At 42.0% G+C, this 20,012-nt stretch overlaps 1 protein-coding gene across 2 annotated transcripts in view; it reads left to right on the forward strand.

Annotated features, from left to right (window-relative positions):
- PDHX (pyruvate dehydrogenase complex component X) overlaps window positions 1-20,012 on the forward strand; it is a 1,629,376-nt gene that overhangs the window by 390,593 nt on the left and 1,218,771 nt on the right. The gene's annotated exons all lie outside the window — the stretch shown is intronic.

The following is a 20,012-nucleotide window of genomic DNA, read 5'->3' on the forward strand; positions in this document are numbered from 1 at the left end:
CATGAAGTTCACCACTTCTGTCTTAAGAAGCATGAAGTTGGCTTTGGAGAAATTTTTTACTGTGGTTTCCTTAATGGGGGGTGGGGACAGGATGTGGATATCTTGGGTGATTAGCTTATGGTCAGATCTGACCAACGAGGAGTTGACTTCAGGTGTGGAACACCGGTCACTCATGTTGGTAATGACTAGGTCTAGTATATCGTTGCCCCTGGTGGGGGTGTGGATAAGTTGATCCAGGGCATTGGAATTTATGAATTCCAGAAAGTGCTGAGTGAAGGAGTTAGTACATGAATAGTTTTCCCAGTTAATGGTGGGGTAGTTGAAATCACCCAATATTAGGTAGTTTGCTTGAACCCTAATATTTTCCAGTATATCAAGAAAAGAGGAGTGGGAATCCTGGGGGATGGTGGGAGATCTGTAGCAAGCTACAATTTGGATTGCAGTTTTGCCCAGAGTTAGTTGCACTTGGATAACCTTGACTGCATTATGCTGAGCAACTAGCCTGGAGGTGTGGATATCCTTAATGAATGTGGACACACCTCCACCTTTGATGTTCCGGTCCAGGTTAGATGGGCGAAAAGTGTGGTATGAGTTATAGCCTAGTAATGCAGGGGCACTCTCCGCAGCCTTGAACCAGGTCTCAGTCACTGCACAGACATCGATGTTCTCCATTTTAAGGAGTGCCTCGAGTAAGTGCATTTTGAGATTTAGATTTCTAGCATTGAGTAGCATTACCCTCAGTTTTAACTTGCCTTTTCCTGTTATGGCGGTGAATTTGTCATTTGAACCTTGCCTAAAAAGGGCACTATAGGGGCGGCAAGAGCCTTTGCCAGTATCCGTAATCCCAGGGGTGACAGGTGCAGGCCATCTCTGGCAAAGCATCGTGGTCTGTCGACCATGTCGTCCCAGGCAGACAGATACTGGATCCCCTTAGAATGACAACAGAAGCTTAGCCAATTGTTGAAGTCAATCATTTTGTCCTTGTACTGCAGTATCATTCTGGGCGATGGTAAGATGCTACTCAGGGCTAGGGTCATACCTGCCTGGGCTACAAGATCAGAGAGTTCTTCTATGTCTGTTTTCATGTAGTCCAGGGAGGTACATCTCAGGTCGTTCACACCAACATGGACAATCACAGAGTCATATTTGTACTTGCTGTGGAGTGACCTGAGTGCGTGGGTTATGTGGGGGATCATGGCACCCGACAGGCAGCTGACAGTGACCTTCTCCATGTTTAGCCTGGTGAGTGGGACATCAGTCTGCCTGACTATAGAGTCACCTATGTCTAGTGTGTTGGGTACGTTGTTTTGCCTTATGGGCTGTGGTTGAGTGGCACGCTGAGTCTGTGGGCTATGTGTCATTTGGGTTGTCTTGTTGGTGGGAGGTTGCTTGTGTTTCTGCTTTGGAGGTCTCTGTTGCTTGAGCAGATTATTATTGAGAGCCTCCGTGAATGTTTTTGTGTTTCTATGTGTGGATTTTGGTGGTGTAGGTTTAGTGGGACTATGTGATGAGTGTGGTGTGGTGCAAGTGTTTACCTTTTCCTCTTGACTATCAAATTCAGTCTTGGTTGGAGAGAGCTTTACCTCCAGTTTTGCTAGATAAGTGCATCTCTCACAGGTTGTAGTGTTGGGTGGTAGAAGGAGAGGGTTGTCTGTGTACATGAGACAATTGCTACATTGCCCCAAGATGCCCAGATTCATCAGATAGGCATGAGAGAACACTGTGAGCTGACCCTTGGACATGCCTGAATAAAAAAAATATTTTCCTCTAGACAAGTGAGGAAAGTACAAGAGCTTTTTTTTCTCTAAGCAAGTGAGGAAAGTAAGTACCAAAACTGTTTTCTTCTAGGTAATGAGGAAGGGTGAGTGCTGTGGTAATTTGTAGTTTATTTAGTGCTTACAACAAGTTCTGAACAAGTGCTGAGCACGGATAAGCAAATTCAAGTGCTAAAAATAAGAATCTGTATCAGGATCTTGTTATAGATAGGCTACCTAGTGCTTACCACTCCCACTGATAAGCTAGAAGGCTTCCCTCTAACACAGAAAGGCTTGGGGACACAGAAGCTTACAAACAGTCCAGGATACAGCAAATCTGTATCTGGACTAAACAAGTTACAGGGAATGTGGGAAGCAAGCTTGGAATTCATATATATATATATATATATATATATATATATATATATATATATATATATTTTTTTTTTTTTTTTTTTTTCTTATAGTTAAGTGGGTTGGCTTTCTCAAAAAGTTCTCTCTCTATTAGAAAGAATGAGCTAATGACAGTAGCAAAAACACTTTAAATGCAGTACAAGCTACCACACTTGAGTCTGTACCAAAATTAAGGCAAATACAGTTTAAATAAATGAAGATAAGTTAAAAATGACAAAAACAAGTTTATGAAAAATCAAATAAGAGCACTTAAACACTTAAAAGCACACAGAACAGCAAATTAAGGTATTACGGTAGAAGACAGTTATGTAAGAGCAGCTCTCAAAGTATTTAGTATATATTTTTTTGTGTGTGGAGAAGGAGGGAACAGAGCAGATTAAAATGCTATAAGGGATGTCCTTCCCAAGTGCTCGCTCTGTACACAGCAGAAAAGATGGGACTGGTAGGAGTGTCTGAAATCAAAATATGATCTCACTGTACTCAGTTGAGTGATCAAATGTGATGGGCCCAGTAGGAGTGTGCAAAAACAGATTTACAGCAGGGGCGGGCAATTCCAAAGCCACCTAGATTAATACCACAACAAGAACAGGGAGTGAGGAACTAACTGCAGATAGACAGAGACACACAATATTTACTGAATCAAAGACACACAATATTTACTGACTCAAATCTTTAATAAGTGCAGAGAAAAGTATACTTAAATCAGCTTTTGTCAGTTGATTTATGCAGGTGAATCTCAGCAACCAACCACTCGGAAGATGAGCAAAATGATAAAAAAATGTGACCAGCACTTATTATAATGCAAGCAAAACCCCCCAGGCTAAGTTATCACAGGATTTCAAAAGCAGTCCAACAACTTTCAATATATTCAAATGGCTACACTTTTTCACACTTCATGCAACTAACTGCAGCTAGAGACAGGGAGTATTATCTCCCTGTATTATATTATATATAACAATTATCTACAAATTTCTAATCTTAAATAAGTGCAGAGAAAAGTATATGTAAATCAGCTTTTGTCAGTTGATTTATACAGGTGAATCTCAGCAGCCAACCACTCGGAAGATGAGCAAAATGATTAAAAAATGTGACCAGCACATATTATGATGTGGCAGTTCTAACCCGCTTAGGCTTTTCAGTGCTATACAGTGGTGGGTTCTGAAAGGAGTATGTGCTCCAATTTAGCAACGTTGCTATAGCATTGTTCAAGTTTTAATTTCAGTGAAGCCTGGAGTTAAGTAAGGATGGGAGCGCCATAAAGAAGAGCGGGGATGAGCTAAGTATTGGCACGTGTAGTTTCATTTGTGTTTGTGAGAGGGTTTTTGGTTTTATAAAGCATCCTTAGTTTTTGATGACTTTTCTTATGCAGGTTTGTATATACAGGTCGAATGTAAGGCTATCATCCACTATCACCCTTAATAGTTTGCTACATGAAGGGACTTCAGTGGTTGTATTATGAAGAGAGAGGACTTTACATTTTTTTAATTTGTTTATTTATTTTTTATGAGAGAGGGATTTGAGGAACAAAATAATAGTTAGGTCTTTTTTTGAGTGAAGCATGAGTTGTGAGTTATGAAGCCATGTTTCAGTGGCTGTTAAAGCTTCCGGAGTAATTTTTTTGGAGGTATACCCATGTTGACAGATGTGCAAATGAGAGTGGAATCATCTCGCATTGTATTAGGGTGGCCTGTTGTGTGGATGTATAGAGGGTGTCAATGAAAATGTTAAGAGGAGGGGATCAAGGATAGAGCCTTGTGGTGCACTGGTGGTGGCTGGGTGGTAAGGAGAGAGTGTGTAATGCCATTTTACTGACAGGTACTGGACAGGTAGGTTTTGAACCACAGAAGGAGAGCTGAGAGAGACCTAGTGAGGATATCTGAAGTAAAGGTTTGCTCTGACAAACTGTGTTGAACCCTTTAGACAAGTCTAGAAATAAGGAAGAGACTAATTTGCTGTTATCTCTAGCTTTATTGACAGTATCTATATAGTTTCATAGTTTCATAGTATAGTACTAGGCTATCTGCCCTTGAGCATTTGTAAGCCTAGCCATAGTGATGTGGCTTTTGCCACCCCATGAAATGGTACAAATATGTACAGAATAAATCTAGAATACTGTGCCTCTGTCTAGTAGTGACACAATGAAGGTCCCCTTATATAATAGAATTAGTTTACTGTGCCCCTGTCTAGCAGTGACACAGATGTGACCCCTGGGTAAACTTACAATCTCCCATCCACTCATCAAGATTTCTCTTGAAGAGAGTCAGTGAGGGGCTCTGCCTAATACGAACTGGGATCCTGTTCCAAAGCATGGGAAGCCTCTGGGTTATGAATCTATCCCTCCAGCATGTCCTATTCATACTTGTGCCGAGGTTTAAGTCTTTAGCTCTCGTGGTCCTGATGGATTTGGAATTTTTGAGGTGGAGCATGTCCATCAGATCCTGATTGGACATGGCCTTGTACGTCAGGCAGAGATCACCTCTGAGCAGGCGGTATGCTACTGAATAGAGCTGAAGTTTCTTTAGTCTGGCAGAATAAGACATATGTTGGAAACCCTTGATCCTTTTGGTGAGGTACTTTTGTGGTCTCTCCAGCTGTTGCAAAGGCCGGGTGAGGTACATACCAAATGGGGCATTGTACTCAATCATGGGTCTGATGAGGGAGGAATATAGGGGTACAATGACATCCTTGGATCTGGATGTGAATCCCTTCATGATGAGGTGTGCAAGGTAGAATGTTTTTCTAACCACTTTGGCAACGTGGGTGTTAAATGAGAGGTCGCTGTCTACTTGGGTCCCTAGGTCTCTGATTACTTTTTCCGTTCTCAGTGGGTTGCTGTCTATGTGATAATTTGTGGGTACTTTGTTTTTTCCAAAAGGGATGACTATACATTATTGAGCATTTAGTTTAAGGCCGTGACTACGGCACCAGTTGTCCGTTTCAGTGAGGCCTTTTTTAGGATGTGTGTGTCTGCTGGTGTATCGACTATGGCACCTAGTTTGCAGTCATCTGCGAACTTTGTCAGCCACAGCCCTCCCATGTTTGCTTTAACATCTGAGAAATAAATGCCGAACAAGAGGGGTCCCAGGACAGATCCCTGTGGGACACCACTTGTGACTGGCTTTGAGTCTGACATTGCTCCAGCGATTTTAACTTTATGGGTTCTGTCCTTTAGCCAGTTTGCAACCCATCTAGTGACATAAGGGTTTACTTTTAAGCTGTTTAGCTTATCTATGATGCCTGAGTGGGGTATTGTGTCAAGGCCTTAGCCAAGTCCAGGTATGCTGTATGGACTGCTTTGCCCTCATCAATGGCTCTAGTGACTGTTTCAAAAAGTCAACCAGGTTCAAAAGGCAGGATCTGCCCTTTACAAAGCCGAACTGGGTGGGGTCAAGTGTCTGTAGGTCCCCTATGTCTCTGTTTATGAGTTCCATAATGATTCTTTCCATAGCTTTGCAGACCAGGCTAGTTAAGCTTATGGGCGGTAATTTCCAGGGTCTGTAGAGACACCCCTTGTGGAGTGGGACCACTGTTGCTGTACGCCAGTGTTCAGGTACATATCCCAAAGTAAGGCTAAGGTTAAATAGCATTTTTATGTGTGGGTTTAGCTCCTCTTGGAGTTCACGTAACACGCACCCCGGGATACCGTCAGGTCCCATTGATGCTGTGTTTTTTGCTTTGTTTAGGGCGGTTCTCACTTGGACATCTGAGATGACAGGGAGATTACATTCAGCTGGGATAAGTATTTCTTCTTTTGGGGGTGAAGGAGGGGAGAAATTTGCACTGAACCTGTCAGCCAGAATATAGGTTAGAGGTGCAGTGCTGGTACTATGGGAATGATAGAAGCCATGTTGTGTAGGGGTATGGAGTTCTTCTTGCAGGAAATAGTCTAGCAATTCTTTATGAATACATTTTTCAAGTATTTTGGTGAGATAAGATTGCTACAGTTCTAAAGTTATTAATGTCTGTTGAATTTCCTTCTTTGTGCAGAGGGATAATGTGTGACTTATTCCAGAGAGAGGGAATGTGGGATTCCTGGATTGACCTATTTATAAGGACTGAATCAGGACAGGCAATTCTGTTGGCTGCTATTTTTAGGTACTCGCCTGGAAGGTCCTCAGGTAAAGAAGAGAACAGTTTAAATTTGTTTAAGAATAGTTTTATATAGGATGTGGGTACAGGTTTGAAGGTGAAAGTAGGTGTGGTGATACGTGGATGTTGGGCAGGGTTGGGATTAGGAATCCTTGGTTAGACATGCTATAACATCTATAAAATAAGGGTTGAACTGTATTGCAGTTTCAAGTGGTGAGTTATAGTGAGAGGGGTTTGGGTTGAATTTTTGGCCAGGATCTAAGATTTCTTTAATGGATATACCAACATTTTAGGGGTGTGTTTAGTGTTACACTGAAAGTTATTACAGTATAGTGTTTTTTGTCTTCATTTATTTGCTTTTTTAGTACAATTGTGAAGCATTCTGAAGTTTTCAGTATATTGAGATGTTTTATATTTTTGCTATTCTTTCCATGCTTTTTATCTATCCTGGATTAGCATTCTATACTTTTTGAATAGCCAAATTGCATTATTTGTTTTCAGTCTGTTTCTTCTGGGAGGTGCAAGGCTGTTTAGGATATTTAGAAAAGTTTTATTGAATTCAGTTACATCATCATCTAAGGGAAGGATTTTTAGGAATTTCCAGTTAATAGATGATAGAGTAGTAATGACATTTTCAGGGTTAAACTTGGAAAGGTTGCATGTATTTGAACTTTACTAAGAATTTTGATAAAGCCTGTTACAGGAAACTGTTAAGGAAGCCAAAAGGTTTTGTAGTGGAACTTTGTATGATAAGCTGGGTATGTAGGCAGTTACTACAAAAGAAGCAGAGTTTGGTTGTAGAGGAATAGGTCTTTGGGAACAGTGAGGTCAGAAATGGCACACACCAGGGACTTGAATTTGGGACCTGTATTGCTTTTTGTTGATTATGTTTTCAGTATAAAATTTATAAACGGATTTGTAGGAAGCACAGAGTAGGGTGGGAATTCAGCCTTATGCAGGACCTGATAATATTGACAAAGTGGGCTGGGATCTGACAGCTTTAGTGCAGTTAAAATTGTGCAGTTTGAGACCAGCAGCACTAGGCAGAGTGTACTGTTTTGTGCCATTACAACAGCTGGTAGATAAGATGGACCCCCCACCCCCAGTCATTATTGCAACAAAGATGAACAGGTGATATTAGCAACAAGTATGTTAAAACTCATTGTGGTAGAAGTGGAATCACTGGATGCAGTGGTCGTATTGACTTGGTACGAGGTGCTGGTAAGGCTGCATCTAGATTGTTGCTTGTGATTTTGGATGTCCTATAAATAGAGACATAAGACTGGCAGATAGTGTACAGAGGAGAGCCACCACAGTGATTAAAGTGACGGAAGAGCTTCTGTGACAGTGCACCCTAGAAGAAAGGATGCAAAGGGGGGCATGATTTGAGTATATAAATAGAAGAGTAATTTAAGGGTTGGTGTTTTGAAAAAAGAAAGTAGGAAATTGAGAGTCTTGGGAGGCACTCAGGAAGAAGGCAGAAAAAGAACTGAAGCTACAAGGGTGGCAGATAAAGAGGTCTAGACTAAGGATGACTGTGAGAAAGTGCTACTTCAGAGATGGTAGTAAACATGGCATGTAGTACCAGAGGAGGACATAGATATGGACACTACTGTAGGGTTTAAAAGGACCTTTAGATAAGTTAAAAAGGAGCAAGGAGGGATGAGGGGAGTGACAGTTGTAGTAAGGACTAGCTCCATACTTGGACAGACTGTATGGACAACATGTATTTATTTTTTCTCACCATTTTCATATATTCTTTTGTGAGCATACATCAGTTTTAAAGCAGGATATCTGTTTTATTTATATATTTATTTCCTTCCAATTTTTTGACCGGCTTAGCTTTGCTAAGCAGTGCCCTTTTTCAAAAAAAAGTACTGGTAATGCTTACAGAGAAAACAAAAGAAAATAATAAAATGTTTCAACATATTTAAATAAATATGGCATTGGAAATTAAGACAGAACATAGTCCAACAGATCAGATAACATAGCAAGACTATATAAAGGAATCAGTTCTGCTTAAATATATAATGCTACTACACTTGCAAGGGTTTATAAGAAATATAGAATGGGTGAAAAGGAAACATAGGCCGCTGTGGTGCAGTGATTAGCGTTGTTGCCTCACAACAAGAGGTTCTCCAGTTCGATCCTCGGCTGGAGTGCCTTCTGTGTATAGTCTGCATGTCCTCCCCGCAGATGAGTGACGTTTAAAGACATGCAGGTAGGTGCATGCGTGAATGGGTGTGCCTTAATTGAAGGTTAGGCATCGGGGTGGCACCTTGGCACTGTAAAAATCTACTGCCAATCAGAAGCGGAAAGGTGTTCTGCTGTGGCGACCCTTAACCGGGAAAAGCCGAAAGACATTACTTTTTTACTTACAGTAAAAAAAGTAGAATATATAAAATGATAGGATTATGGAATACTGGAGAAGGGCAGAAGCAAAAGCATAGGAGAAAACATTAGTGTGGGATGTGAAGCCCAGTATATTAAAACAATAGTACAGAGGAAAATAAGGGAAGATAGTAAAAACAGAAAGCCAGTTAATGTGATAGAATATTTACGCATATTTGTAATGGCTCTGGTGAAAAATGTGTAAACAAATCAGAGGTGAAAGGTTAGTGTAACAAAAATATCAAGTATTTTTGTATACAGAATGAGACAAAAAGATGTATCAGTTGGAGAGAATCAAACCAGTGATGTTGAGCTGAAAAGTAATATGGTGGTGTAAGCTTGGATGTTAGTACAGTGGAGAAGGGGCAAGAAAGAAAAGCTACCTGCAAGCCTTAGAAAACATAGGGTGTAGAGGAAAACAGCATTATGCAGTTTTGCATATAGACACTATACACAGTATAACAACTGCAAGTGTGTGTGTGTGTGTGTGTGTGTGTGTGTGTGTGTGTGTGTATAAAATGTGTATATCGATGTTCTTACTTTGATACAAAACGTCTGAATGTCAACATTAATAGGCTATACATACACATATACATATAAATATATATATATATATATATATATATATATATATATATATATACATATATGTATGTATATATATATATATATATATATATATATATATATATATATATATAATTTATTTATTTTATTTTATTTTATTTTACATTTGGTGACCAGGAGAATCCAACTGGATAAATGTCCATTTTCAGCAGAGGCCCAGGGAGAAAAGCTCCAGAGTTTGTAAATATACAAAGGCAAGCAAACACATACAGAGTCATTTAACAAATACAGAGCCCAAGTAGAAAACATAACATATTAGAAGTACATAGAGAAAAAAAATATTTTAGCTGCAAGTTGTAGTAGCAGGACACGTTAGTTGTATGTCCAGTAATTTCTACTTGAATTAATGAGAGTATGTATAATTCACCCATACATATGTGTAAATTTACAATATTGTGTTTGAGTATGATGTATGAAAGAGTTGGGAGTACAGTGAGTAGTAGAGAGCTTTCAGATGTATAGTAGAACTCCTAGTAGATGAGGTTTGCGTATTAAGAAAACTAGTACATACAGTAAATTAATATGCAGAGGTTGATAGAGAGAGTCCTGAGGGAAAAACAGGTGTAGAAGGTCAACCTGGGGGAAGGCATGGGCATTGTCTATTGATAAATAGGTGTTCCTTTAGTAGTTGTTTAAACTTAATGATAGAATTTGCTGAGGTAATATCAGGAGGCAGTGATTTGCTGAAGTAATATCAGGAGGCAGTGATTTTGCCTATGTAGTTAGGAAATAGGGAGTCTCCTGTTAAGTTGTTGGTTCTGGTGATCTTGATTAAGGTCCTGTCACTAGAACGTAGTTGTCTTGGGTTTTTGTGTATTTTAAGTAAATTAGATAGTGTTGGTATTTTGTTTGGATATAGTAGGAATTTTTTAGTTAAAACTAGTTGGTGGATAGTAATGAGATTTTGAAGTTCAAGCCACTTTAGTTGGTATAGTGAGTGGCAATGATGTGAACGGTAGGGAGCATTTGTGGCAAATCTGGCAATTTGATTTTAACATGTGTCTAGTTTTGGATTGTAACATGTGTCTAGTTTTGTAATTTCTGTTTTGGATAGGTTGGTGAAGACCGGGACAGCATATAGAAGTGTGGATAGTAGCAGAGTTTGAGCCATAGTAATTTTAGTCTGTTGGTTTAGGTATGTTTTATTTTTGTACAGACTGCCTAGTTTTCTGTGTATGTTTTTGATGGTTTGATTTTTGTGCAAGTCAAACTTCAGTTTGTAGTTGATTGTAACACCCAGTAGTTTTGTGTCGGTGTCTGAAGAGATAATGGTACCATCATTAGACATAATACTGAAAGAATCAGTGTCTAAGTTGGATTTATTTGGTGTAAAAATTAGTAATTTGGTCCTTTTGGGGTTCAGTAACAGGTTTTTACTGAGAAACCAAGCTTCAGTGGTTTTGAAGACTTATTGGGTAGTGGAAAGGAGTGTGAGGGGGTTGGTGGCTGAGCAGACTAGTGTTGAGTTGTCAGCATATTGTATGACAGTTGCATCTTGGGTGATCTTGTTGAGATCGTTAATGAATATGGAAAATAATAGAGGGCCTAATACTGATCCTTGTGGGACTCCATTTGTAATAGGGAGCAGTGTGGATAGTTTGTTATCCCACCTAACTGCTTGCTGTCTACCTATTAGGTAATTTTGAAACCAGGCTAGTGAGTCAGTGGCTAGTCCAAGGTCATTGAGTGAGTCAAGAAGTTTGGGATGGTTGACCATGTCAAAACTTTTGATAGGTCTAAAAATATGGCTGATGTTAGTTTGCCTAGATTCTGGTTCTAGTTGATTAAGTTGGTGAAGGAGAGGATGGCAGTTTTTGTATTATGGGCTGATCTAACCCCATGTTCGGTAGGAGTGAGAAGTTGGTTTTTCAGTAGGTATTGCATAAGTTGCTGGTAAATACATGTTTCTAATATTTTGGCAAATGGGGATAATATGGCTATAGGGCGATAGCTGGTAAGGTCTGTACAGGTCCCACCTTTGTGTAGTGGGGTGACATATGCTATTTTCCAAATTGTTGGAATTTTGCTTTCTGTTATTGATCTGTTCAGGAGAATTGATATTGGATATGCTATCTCATTCGCAGCTGTTTGAAGTTATTCGGCTGGAATGTTGTCGGCAGCTAGGCTAGTTGGTTTTAGTATACTTAATAGTCTTTTTATATACTCTGTAGTAATAGGTTTGAATTGGAAGCTGGTATTGATATATATATATATATATATATATATATATATATATATATATATATACACACATCTGTATGTATATATGCGTGTGTGTGTGCGCGCGTGTGTGTGTGTGTGTGTGTGTGTGTGTGTGTGTGCGTGTAAAATGTATGTCAGATGTTGTCTTCTTCATTCATCCTCACGATAGGGTCTCGGATCTGACCTTTGGATTCGGGTCGGCCACATTCTCAAGCTCCTCCCTCTTACTCATAATGCACTACACCCACCCAAGTACCTCAGATCGCATTTGCCACTTCAGTGTACCAGATGCGGATCTCATGCTCTCAGGCTGTGTACAGAGTTTTTCAAAGTTGTCTTGCTGTTTTATCTGTAGGTGGATCCTGTAAGTCCTCCCTCCAGTTCTCTTTCATTTAGTGTGTGTGTGTTTTTCTTCCTGGGGAAAAAAAAAAACTTTTGTTAGCTTTAGCTGTCTCTTGTTTAAACCTTATCTAGCATCTAACGTTACATTTAAAGAAATCTAGAATTAAAACTTAAGAGTTTAAAGCTTACCTGTATTTCTAGAACTGTTACCTTTCTTCAATTGGTGACAGTTGTTTTTTGGCATTTTTTTTGGTTATGGCTGACAAATCTTGACCCGACTTTAAATGCTGCACTTCTTGCGGGCATAAAATCCCCAACCAGGATGCCCATAAGGAGTGCATGTATTGCCTGGGGAGCTGACCACTTGAAAGTAGATTCTAACATTTGTGCTGCCTTCAGTCCATGGGATTTATCTGACTGTAGGAATAAACTGATTCTTAAGGGCCTTCTTCCCTCCTCGGCTCCATGGGCTCAGACCCCTTCTGTGGCTTCTTCTTCTTCTTCCTCTACTGCTGCTGCTAAAGAGTCTAAAAAGAGGTATCTGACTGTTTCCCCAAGGGACACTCTTGAAGTTAAGAAGCCTAAGAAATCTTTGAATCTGACTTCTTAGGACCCGATGAAATTACACCCTGCTGGTTGGATCCTGCAGCTCCTACAGATCCAGGGTAAATTATTACCATCTCTTCTTCACTTTCATCGGCTCCTACATCGCATCCCATACCTCTAGATCTGAAGATTTTGATGAGGTCTCCTGTGCTCTCTTCCAGGTCGAAGCATTCCCAGCCCTCCTCATCGGCTTCATCCAGGTCTTCCAGAAGCTGGTCTGAGGTGGATATGGACAGGATGATGGGGAGATTTTTCAAGGCCCAGATCTAGATGGGGGTAGTCTCAGCTCCGTCCCCTGTCAGATCTGTGAGCTACCCTGGCCATTCCATCAGGACTACTTCTCCAATCCAACCCTTGGTTTCGGAGTCTTCGGGACTACCATGTGCATTGGGCTCAGTGCAGGGGAAGCTTCCTTCTTTGATGCCGAGGATGCCCTCGACTAGCCCTGTTCCAGCCTTTTTGGAGCAGAGTGAGTCTCGGAACCGTGGTGTCGTTGCTGGGTCTGGGGGACTGGGGTCGGCTCCATCCTTCTTGGAGCCATCCCTACCTTTAGGTGCCTCAGCACTTGACAGTTCAGGTTCAATCCCTTCTGTAGGCTGAGAATCCAGGGTGAGTCCTGCCTATTTTCTCTCAGTGGTTTCAGGTTCAGCAGAGATGGAAAGAGCTTCTCTCGGTCCTTGAGCCTTTCAGATACTGAAGAGGGTTTTCTCCCAAGTTAGAGATCCAACAGCACATGTTCCCCAATCCGCCCCAGTACATGTCAGATCTAGGCTTTGCTCCCACTCGTCCTACCACGAATCTTCCTGTCCCAAGTGGCCTCCAAGAATTCCCTGCCCAGGATGGATCCCCTTCTTCCAACCCTTCTCCAGAGTACCCAGCTGAAGAAGTTCCTCAGGAGAAGACGTGCAAAAGGAGGCATGTTGACTCCCTGTTGGAGTCTTTAACTGAGGACACTGACTTTAATGAGGGGGAAGGATCCCCCCTGATTCCCACCTGAAGACATCTCGTTTGGTGACATATTAGAGATCCTGAAGCAGAAAGGTGGGTAATCTGCCCAACCTCCTTCCTCTGAGGAGTTAGTTCTCTTGGAGGCATTTGGGACAGGCCCATCTTGGATCCCTCCCTTGGGGAACTCCTTGGTTGACTTAGTGTCCCACTGAGCATGGAAGGAATCGGACACCATCAAGCCCATACCCAAATGAACTGATAGGTTTTTGGTACCTCCCCTGCAGACAGGAAACATTGGAGTAAGGGTCCAGTAGTCAATGGCAACAGCCACTAAGAAAGAGCTGGCAGAAGAAACTGTTACTGTCCATCTGCCTAACAAGGAGTCTAGAACACTGGACAGGATTGGGAAGTGTGTCTTCGCCTTGGCCACCTTAGCACTGAGGTTGTTGAACTACCTGGCTCATTTTACTCAGCTGCAGAGAGATCTGATCAAGGAACTGTCACCCTCTCTATCAAAGTCCATGCATGCGGAGGAATTTAAGAACATTTCTGCCAAGCTGACCACTCTTGTGTCCATCGCCAACTCATCAATGAGGTTAGTCTCCCACACCACAGAGGGCACCTCGTGAGCAGCCAGTTCAGGACTTTCCCTAAGGAGGCATGCCTGGATGAGGCTATATGATTTTGTGGAGCCTTTTAAGGCATTGTTCATGAATGCCCCTTATGATGGCTCCTCCCCTTTTTGGCCTTCAGTTCGAGATAAACTTACATGCAGTGAAAAGGACGGGAAGACCCTTTTTGCTGTTGAAATCAAAATTTCTACCCCCCCTCAGAGGTCCTTCTTGAGGAAACAATGTGAAGGTAAGAAAATGTGGTTTCACAAATCCCAAGGGCATTTCCAGGACTTGCGAGGGGAACCCTCCTCTAGAGATAGAAGGGGAAGATTTGATGCAGAGGCAGAGGGGGTCACCAGAAGCAGGGCTTTAGGCAATTCCTTCCCGATAAGCGCTATCAGCACTCCTGAAGCACTGCCCAACTGTCCATCTCTGGAGGCAGTCAAGGGGCCGACTAGCTTTGCACCCAAAAGCCTGGACCCATTTGACTCAAAACCATTGGATGCTAAGCATAATATCCAGGGGCTGTTCCATTCCCTTTTCTCTTCTTCCCCCAAATTCCAAAAGCCTTCCCAATGTGCCACCCAGTCAAAGGGAACAGGCAGCACAGGAAATCCAACAAGTGTTGCTAAAAAGGATCATCCAAGAAGTCCCAACCGAACAAAGAGGATTCTGAACCTACTCCCACTTTGTTTTGGTGCCGAAAAAGACGGGGGACCTAAGACCAATCCTGGATCTAAGAAAATTGAATGACTACGTAAAGAATTCAAGGTTTTGAATGGTTACGGTTCAGTCCATTCTGACACTGCTGCACAAGGACGACTGGATGTGCATGACAGATCTCAAGGACACGTACTATCACATCAAAATAGGCGGTCCAGGAGATATCTGTGCTTCCAGCTGGCAGTCAGTCATTACCAATTCAGAGCACTGCCCTTTGGGCTCACCACAGTTCCCCGTGTATTCACCAAATGCATGGCAGTGGTAGCGGCTCACTTGAGGCTCAGAGGCCATATTTAGATGACTGGCTCCTGACCACTCCCATGAGGCATCGGCTAATCCAAGCCAGGGATTACTTAATCCAGTTATCACTCTGTCTGTGTATCACCATAAGCATGAGCAAATCCACCCTGACTCTGGTACAGAACAGGTACGCATCTCAACACAAAGGATCAGATAGCTTCTGTTCCTTCACACTGAGTAACCACGCTGAGATATCAGGTACAGGAATTGTTAGCCCAACCGACCCCCATGGCTCGATTGATCCTGCAGACCTTAAGGTCCATGTCAGCAGCCATTCTGTTAGCCCCTCTAGCCAGATTTTTCATGCGGGTTCTCCAGTGGATGTTAGCGATACAGTGGTCCATCCTGTCTCAGCCATGTTCCCTTCACATCAGGTTGACTCCCATTTGCAGGTGTCACCTCATTTGGTTGATTCAGTCAGACAATGTCATTCTCGACAGAGCGTTCTTGAACAACCCCTCTATAGCCAATGCTTCCCAGTTTGGATGGGGGGGGGGCATTACAATAGGAAGATGGTCCAAGGCATGTGATCTCCTACCAAGACCAGGTTGCATATCAATGTCCTAGAGATGAGAGCAGTCCTTCTAATTTTGTAAGCCTTTTGGACATTCTCCCCTTGGGGACTATTGCAGTACACACCAACATGTCTATTGTTTGGTGCATCAACAAACAAGGAGGAACCCGTTCTTATCCCTTGTGGAGGGAGACCATGAGGGCCTGGGAATGCTCGATGTCTTCAGGCTGCCTTCTTATTGCAATGCATATCCTGAGGAAAACCAACGATCTGGCAGACAGACTCAGCAGATTATTCCTGGTTCTGCATGAGTGGTCCCTCAATCAATCAGTGGCGAACATGGTCTTCAGACGTTGGGGTCAACCTTGCTGCGACCTATTTGCCACTGCCCTCAACAACAAATGTAGCAAGTTTTTCACTCTGATCCCTCCTTGAGGGGAGTCCCTGAGGGAAGTACTAGTCTGCAATTGGCTTCTGGGTCTCCTGTATGCTTATCATCCTCTTCTGCACATCCCGAAGTTTCTTCAGAAGGCAAGCAGGTTGAAGAGATCAGTCATCCCCATTACCTCCTTCTGGGCTCATCACGTGTTGTTCTCCTTCTTATGGTTTCATCTGAAATATCCTCCTTGGATTCTGGAGCCAAGTTAGGACCTCCTTTCTCATCCATCAGGGATGCAACATCCGAACGTTCAAGTCCTCTAATTGACCTCTTGGTTTTTCTACTTCCAGCCCTAATAAGACAGTTCAGCCTAAGTCCCTGGTCCGAAAAATTCTTCTAGCCTCACAAAAGGCTTCCACTAAAAAAGTCTACACCAGTAAGTGGAAGAGATTTGTTATTTGGGTCATGAGCAGGAACAGGGGTAGGAGGGTTTGCCTTACAAACACAAGGTGTAGGGTTTGAGTCTCACAAGGGATAATTGTCTAGGGTTACAATGGCTCGCAAGGGCAGTTAGCCTAGTACTAACCTATGAACATTGATCCTTTCTCAGCAGCAGTCTCAGGCATTTTGTTATTTCTTAGTGCCCTCTTGACTATCAAATTATAATTAGTTGCTATTTCCAACTTTCATACTGCAAGTCAATTCCATTCTCTCTTCACTTTTAGACTATACAAATCCTTCATGAAAAATGTTTTTTTATTAAGGCCTCCAGTTAAGGACCCATTTCCCCCTTGGGACCTCACTCTTGTGTTGCAGGCTTTGACCCAGGGACACTTTTTACCAGCAGCAAGTTGTGACATGACGTTTCTGTCACAGAAGACAGTCCTCCTAGTGGCTATAACTTCCACTAAGAGGATTTCTGAACTGCAAGCCTTATTTTCCAAACTTTCTTGCATACTTTTTCATAAAGACAGAGTATCCTTATGTACCAGTCCGTCCATTAAGCCCAAAGTAGCTACCGAGAACAGTATTAATCAATCCATCCAATTAACAGTGTTCTTTCCCAATTGCTTTAATAAAGGGGAGCATGTTCTCCAGCTTCTAGATTTTCATAGACAACTCCGTTATTACCTGCACTGAACCAAACAGCACATGAAGTCTGATCAGCTTTTCATAGCTTTCTCATCGAATAGACTTCAACTAGTGCTATCTAAAATTACCTTGGCGAAATGGATATCTGACTGCATCTCGTACATTTATTCATCCAAGAGATTGGAATTATCTAGACCTCCCAGGGCAAATTCTACCAGAGCTATGGTTACTTCTACGGCCTTGTCTTCTAGAACTTCCATTGACAACATTTACACAGCAGCGACATGGTCTAACAGTCATACCTTTGTATTGCACTACAGGTTGGATATCCTATCCAGGAGCAGGTCCTCCTTTGGTTCGATAGTGCTCCAGCATATCCTTCCATGAGGACCACCCAGGATATACGTATCTAGGGACTTCAACCCTATCGTGTGGAGGAATGAAGAAGACAACTTCAGATTAAAAGGTTATGTCTTACCATAATTTGGCATCTGTGTTGTCTTCCTTCTTTCCTCCTCACTTTCCCACCCAACCATCCCCCTGCCTTTTTCTTCTAGAAGAAACTGCACTATGAAGGGACTCGTCCCATGTCTGAGCCTCTTCTGTCATTCCTTTGCTGTGTGGGTGTTGGATGTATGGAATCAACAAACTCAATCTGAGGTACTTGGGTGGATATAGTGCATTGTGGTAAGAGGGAGGAGCTTCAGAGTCAGATCCAAGTCTGTGGAATGTGGCCAAGCCAGATCTGAAGGTTGGATCCAAGACCCTATCTTGAGGAGGAGTGAAGGAAGACAATACAGATGTCAAGTTATGGTAAGACATAACCTTTTAATATCAATGTTGTTACTATGATAGAAACATCTGAATGTCAACATTAATAATGCCAACCAAAAAAGATCAACAGCGTAAGCATCGATAGATACATGCTCAGGGAAGATTCTCTCAAAAGGAAAAAAAAAGACAAAAATGTTTTTTGCTCTGCTAATTATATAGACTAATTCAGAAATCGCATAATCCCCTGAGAGGGGTATATCCCCCAACCCTGCAGATTGCCAGTCTGAATTGTCGACCAAAGTGAGTTGACATAACAGGTGTCAACATTTGTGAGAGAGAGTAATCAGTAAGCTGATTAACTGCAAGTTACAAGTAGCGCAGATCATAGTAATCAGCAGGTAGGATGGAAACCATTTATGTTTGCACCAAATAACAAAAATAACAAGAACCATCATGGATCTACATGGCAGAATGGCAGTGTATGTACTGAAAGTAAGACTACAGAAGGAAGTGTTTCTAAAACAAGTGTGTACTTATCAAGCCACTGTGGCTAGGATGGTTGTAGCCATGAATAATATACTATAACATCAGAGAAATAAATAAGACAGTAATATTGCACCTTCCACATCTGCAAGAATCAGACACTTTGCACATGCAGAGTAGTGCCTTTGAGCTGCAGAGTAGCATGGCATTGTAAGCAAGTAAGGGAAAAGACACAAGGAAACAATAAATACTGTTTATCATATGGCAGATGGGTAAGTCTAGGGACAAGTGTACACTCCAGTGTGTAGAGGGATAAAGCCCCAATTACAGCCCTGGAGACTCAAATTTGACTGGTAGCTTGGGACTTTGCTGGAGCTAGCAGGGTGGATGGATGTCCCTATGCTGTGGGGAAGGGTGGCATTGGGTCTGGGTTTTAGTAGCCCTTTTTATAGGAGGGGTGGTCAGCGACCTGGTAGCATTCATTCAGTCCACCAATCTGCTGATTGTTGTCAGCCTTTAGTATCAATATGTTTATTCATAGATTACTAGTAGGCTAACTGCCCTTGTGAGCCATTTTAAGCCTAGACAATTATCCCATTTCAGAATCAAACCCTGCACCTTGTGTTTGTAAGGCAAGCACCTTAACCGTTATGCCAAACCTATGCCAGTGTGTGGGAGCATGCACTTGCAATAGGAAAGCAGTAGTGAGCTGTGGCGGTGGTGTGAATTACACATCCCTTAACTCATGGGGAGGGGGTTGGTTACTTAGTAGAAATCTCCTCATTACCAGGATTCTGAGAAGGACATAGGTGCCTGAAGGGGGTCTATATTACAACGTCGAACTCACAGGGGTCCGAACGTTGTAATATCGAACCCATATGTTCGAAATGTGAAAATAGCGACGCCATGGAACACCAATTTTTTTCCCAGGGAAAAATCAGTGGGCCACTTTCACGGCTTTGCTGTTTGCTCCACTGTGGTGCAATTTTGGAGTTGGTATATTTAAGTAGGGGGGGTGAGGGGCACAGCCCCCCCACATTGGTATAATTTTAAAGGGGACGTGTTTTTTTTTTTTTTTAATACTGGAATAGTGATTTTTTTTTCCCTCTGAAAAAAATCGCTGTTCTGTGTTTTCGTACATTTTGGGTTTTGAACTTCCTTGTTCGATATTGCATCGTTCAAAATCCTGTGAGTTTGACGATGTAATATAGACCCGCCTGAAGGATGTCTCCCCTAGACAGCTCTTTTCCTGGTGGATCTGGTGGTGAACCCCAGCACCATAGAACTAATAAGCTCTAATCTGCTTGGGAAAATCTTGATGGTCAGCAGGCACCCATGGCAAAAAGAATGTTTTCATGAGGTGTGATAAACATGCAGGAGACATTGCAGCTAACCTTCCATTGTTGACAAGAACCCATTATTCTGCTCATGCTCAGACCACAAAGGTTGAGCTCCACAGTAAAATGACAGTGTAATCAGTAAGGGAAAAAGAAAACACAAACAAAAAAAACAGTAAATACTGTTTATTGTCGCAGATGGGCTAGTTTTGGATATGTTCTGAGAACTGATAAACAGCGCAGGTAGCCCTGTACATTAACCCTGTATTATTAGCAGATCAGTCACCTAGGACATATTACCAAAAGAAGCAGTTGGGGGGCACTGTACTTGAGACCAATAGTTTTTTTTTTAAACACAATCTGCATAAAAACACTTTTAATCATCACTTTACAAGTATTAATTCCAGAGATACTAGAGAAGAT

Source organism: Protopterus annectens, chromosome 9.part0 (genome assembly GCF_019279795.1).
Source record: "Protopterus annectens isolate FY-2018-M chromosome 9.part0, PAN1.0, whole genome shotgun sequence".
Taxonomy (NCBI): Eukaryota; Metazoa; Chordata; order Ceratodontiformes; family Protopteridae; genus Protopterus; species Protopterus annectens.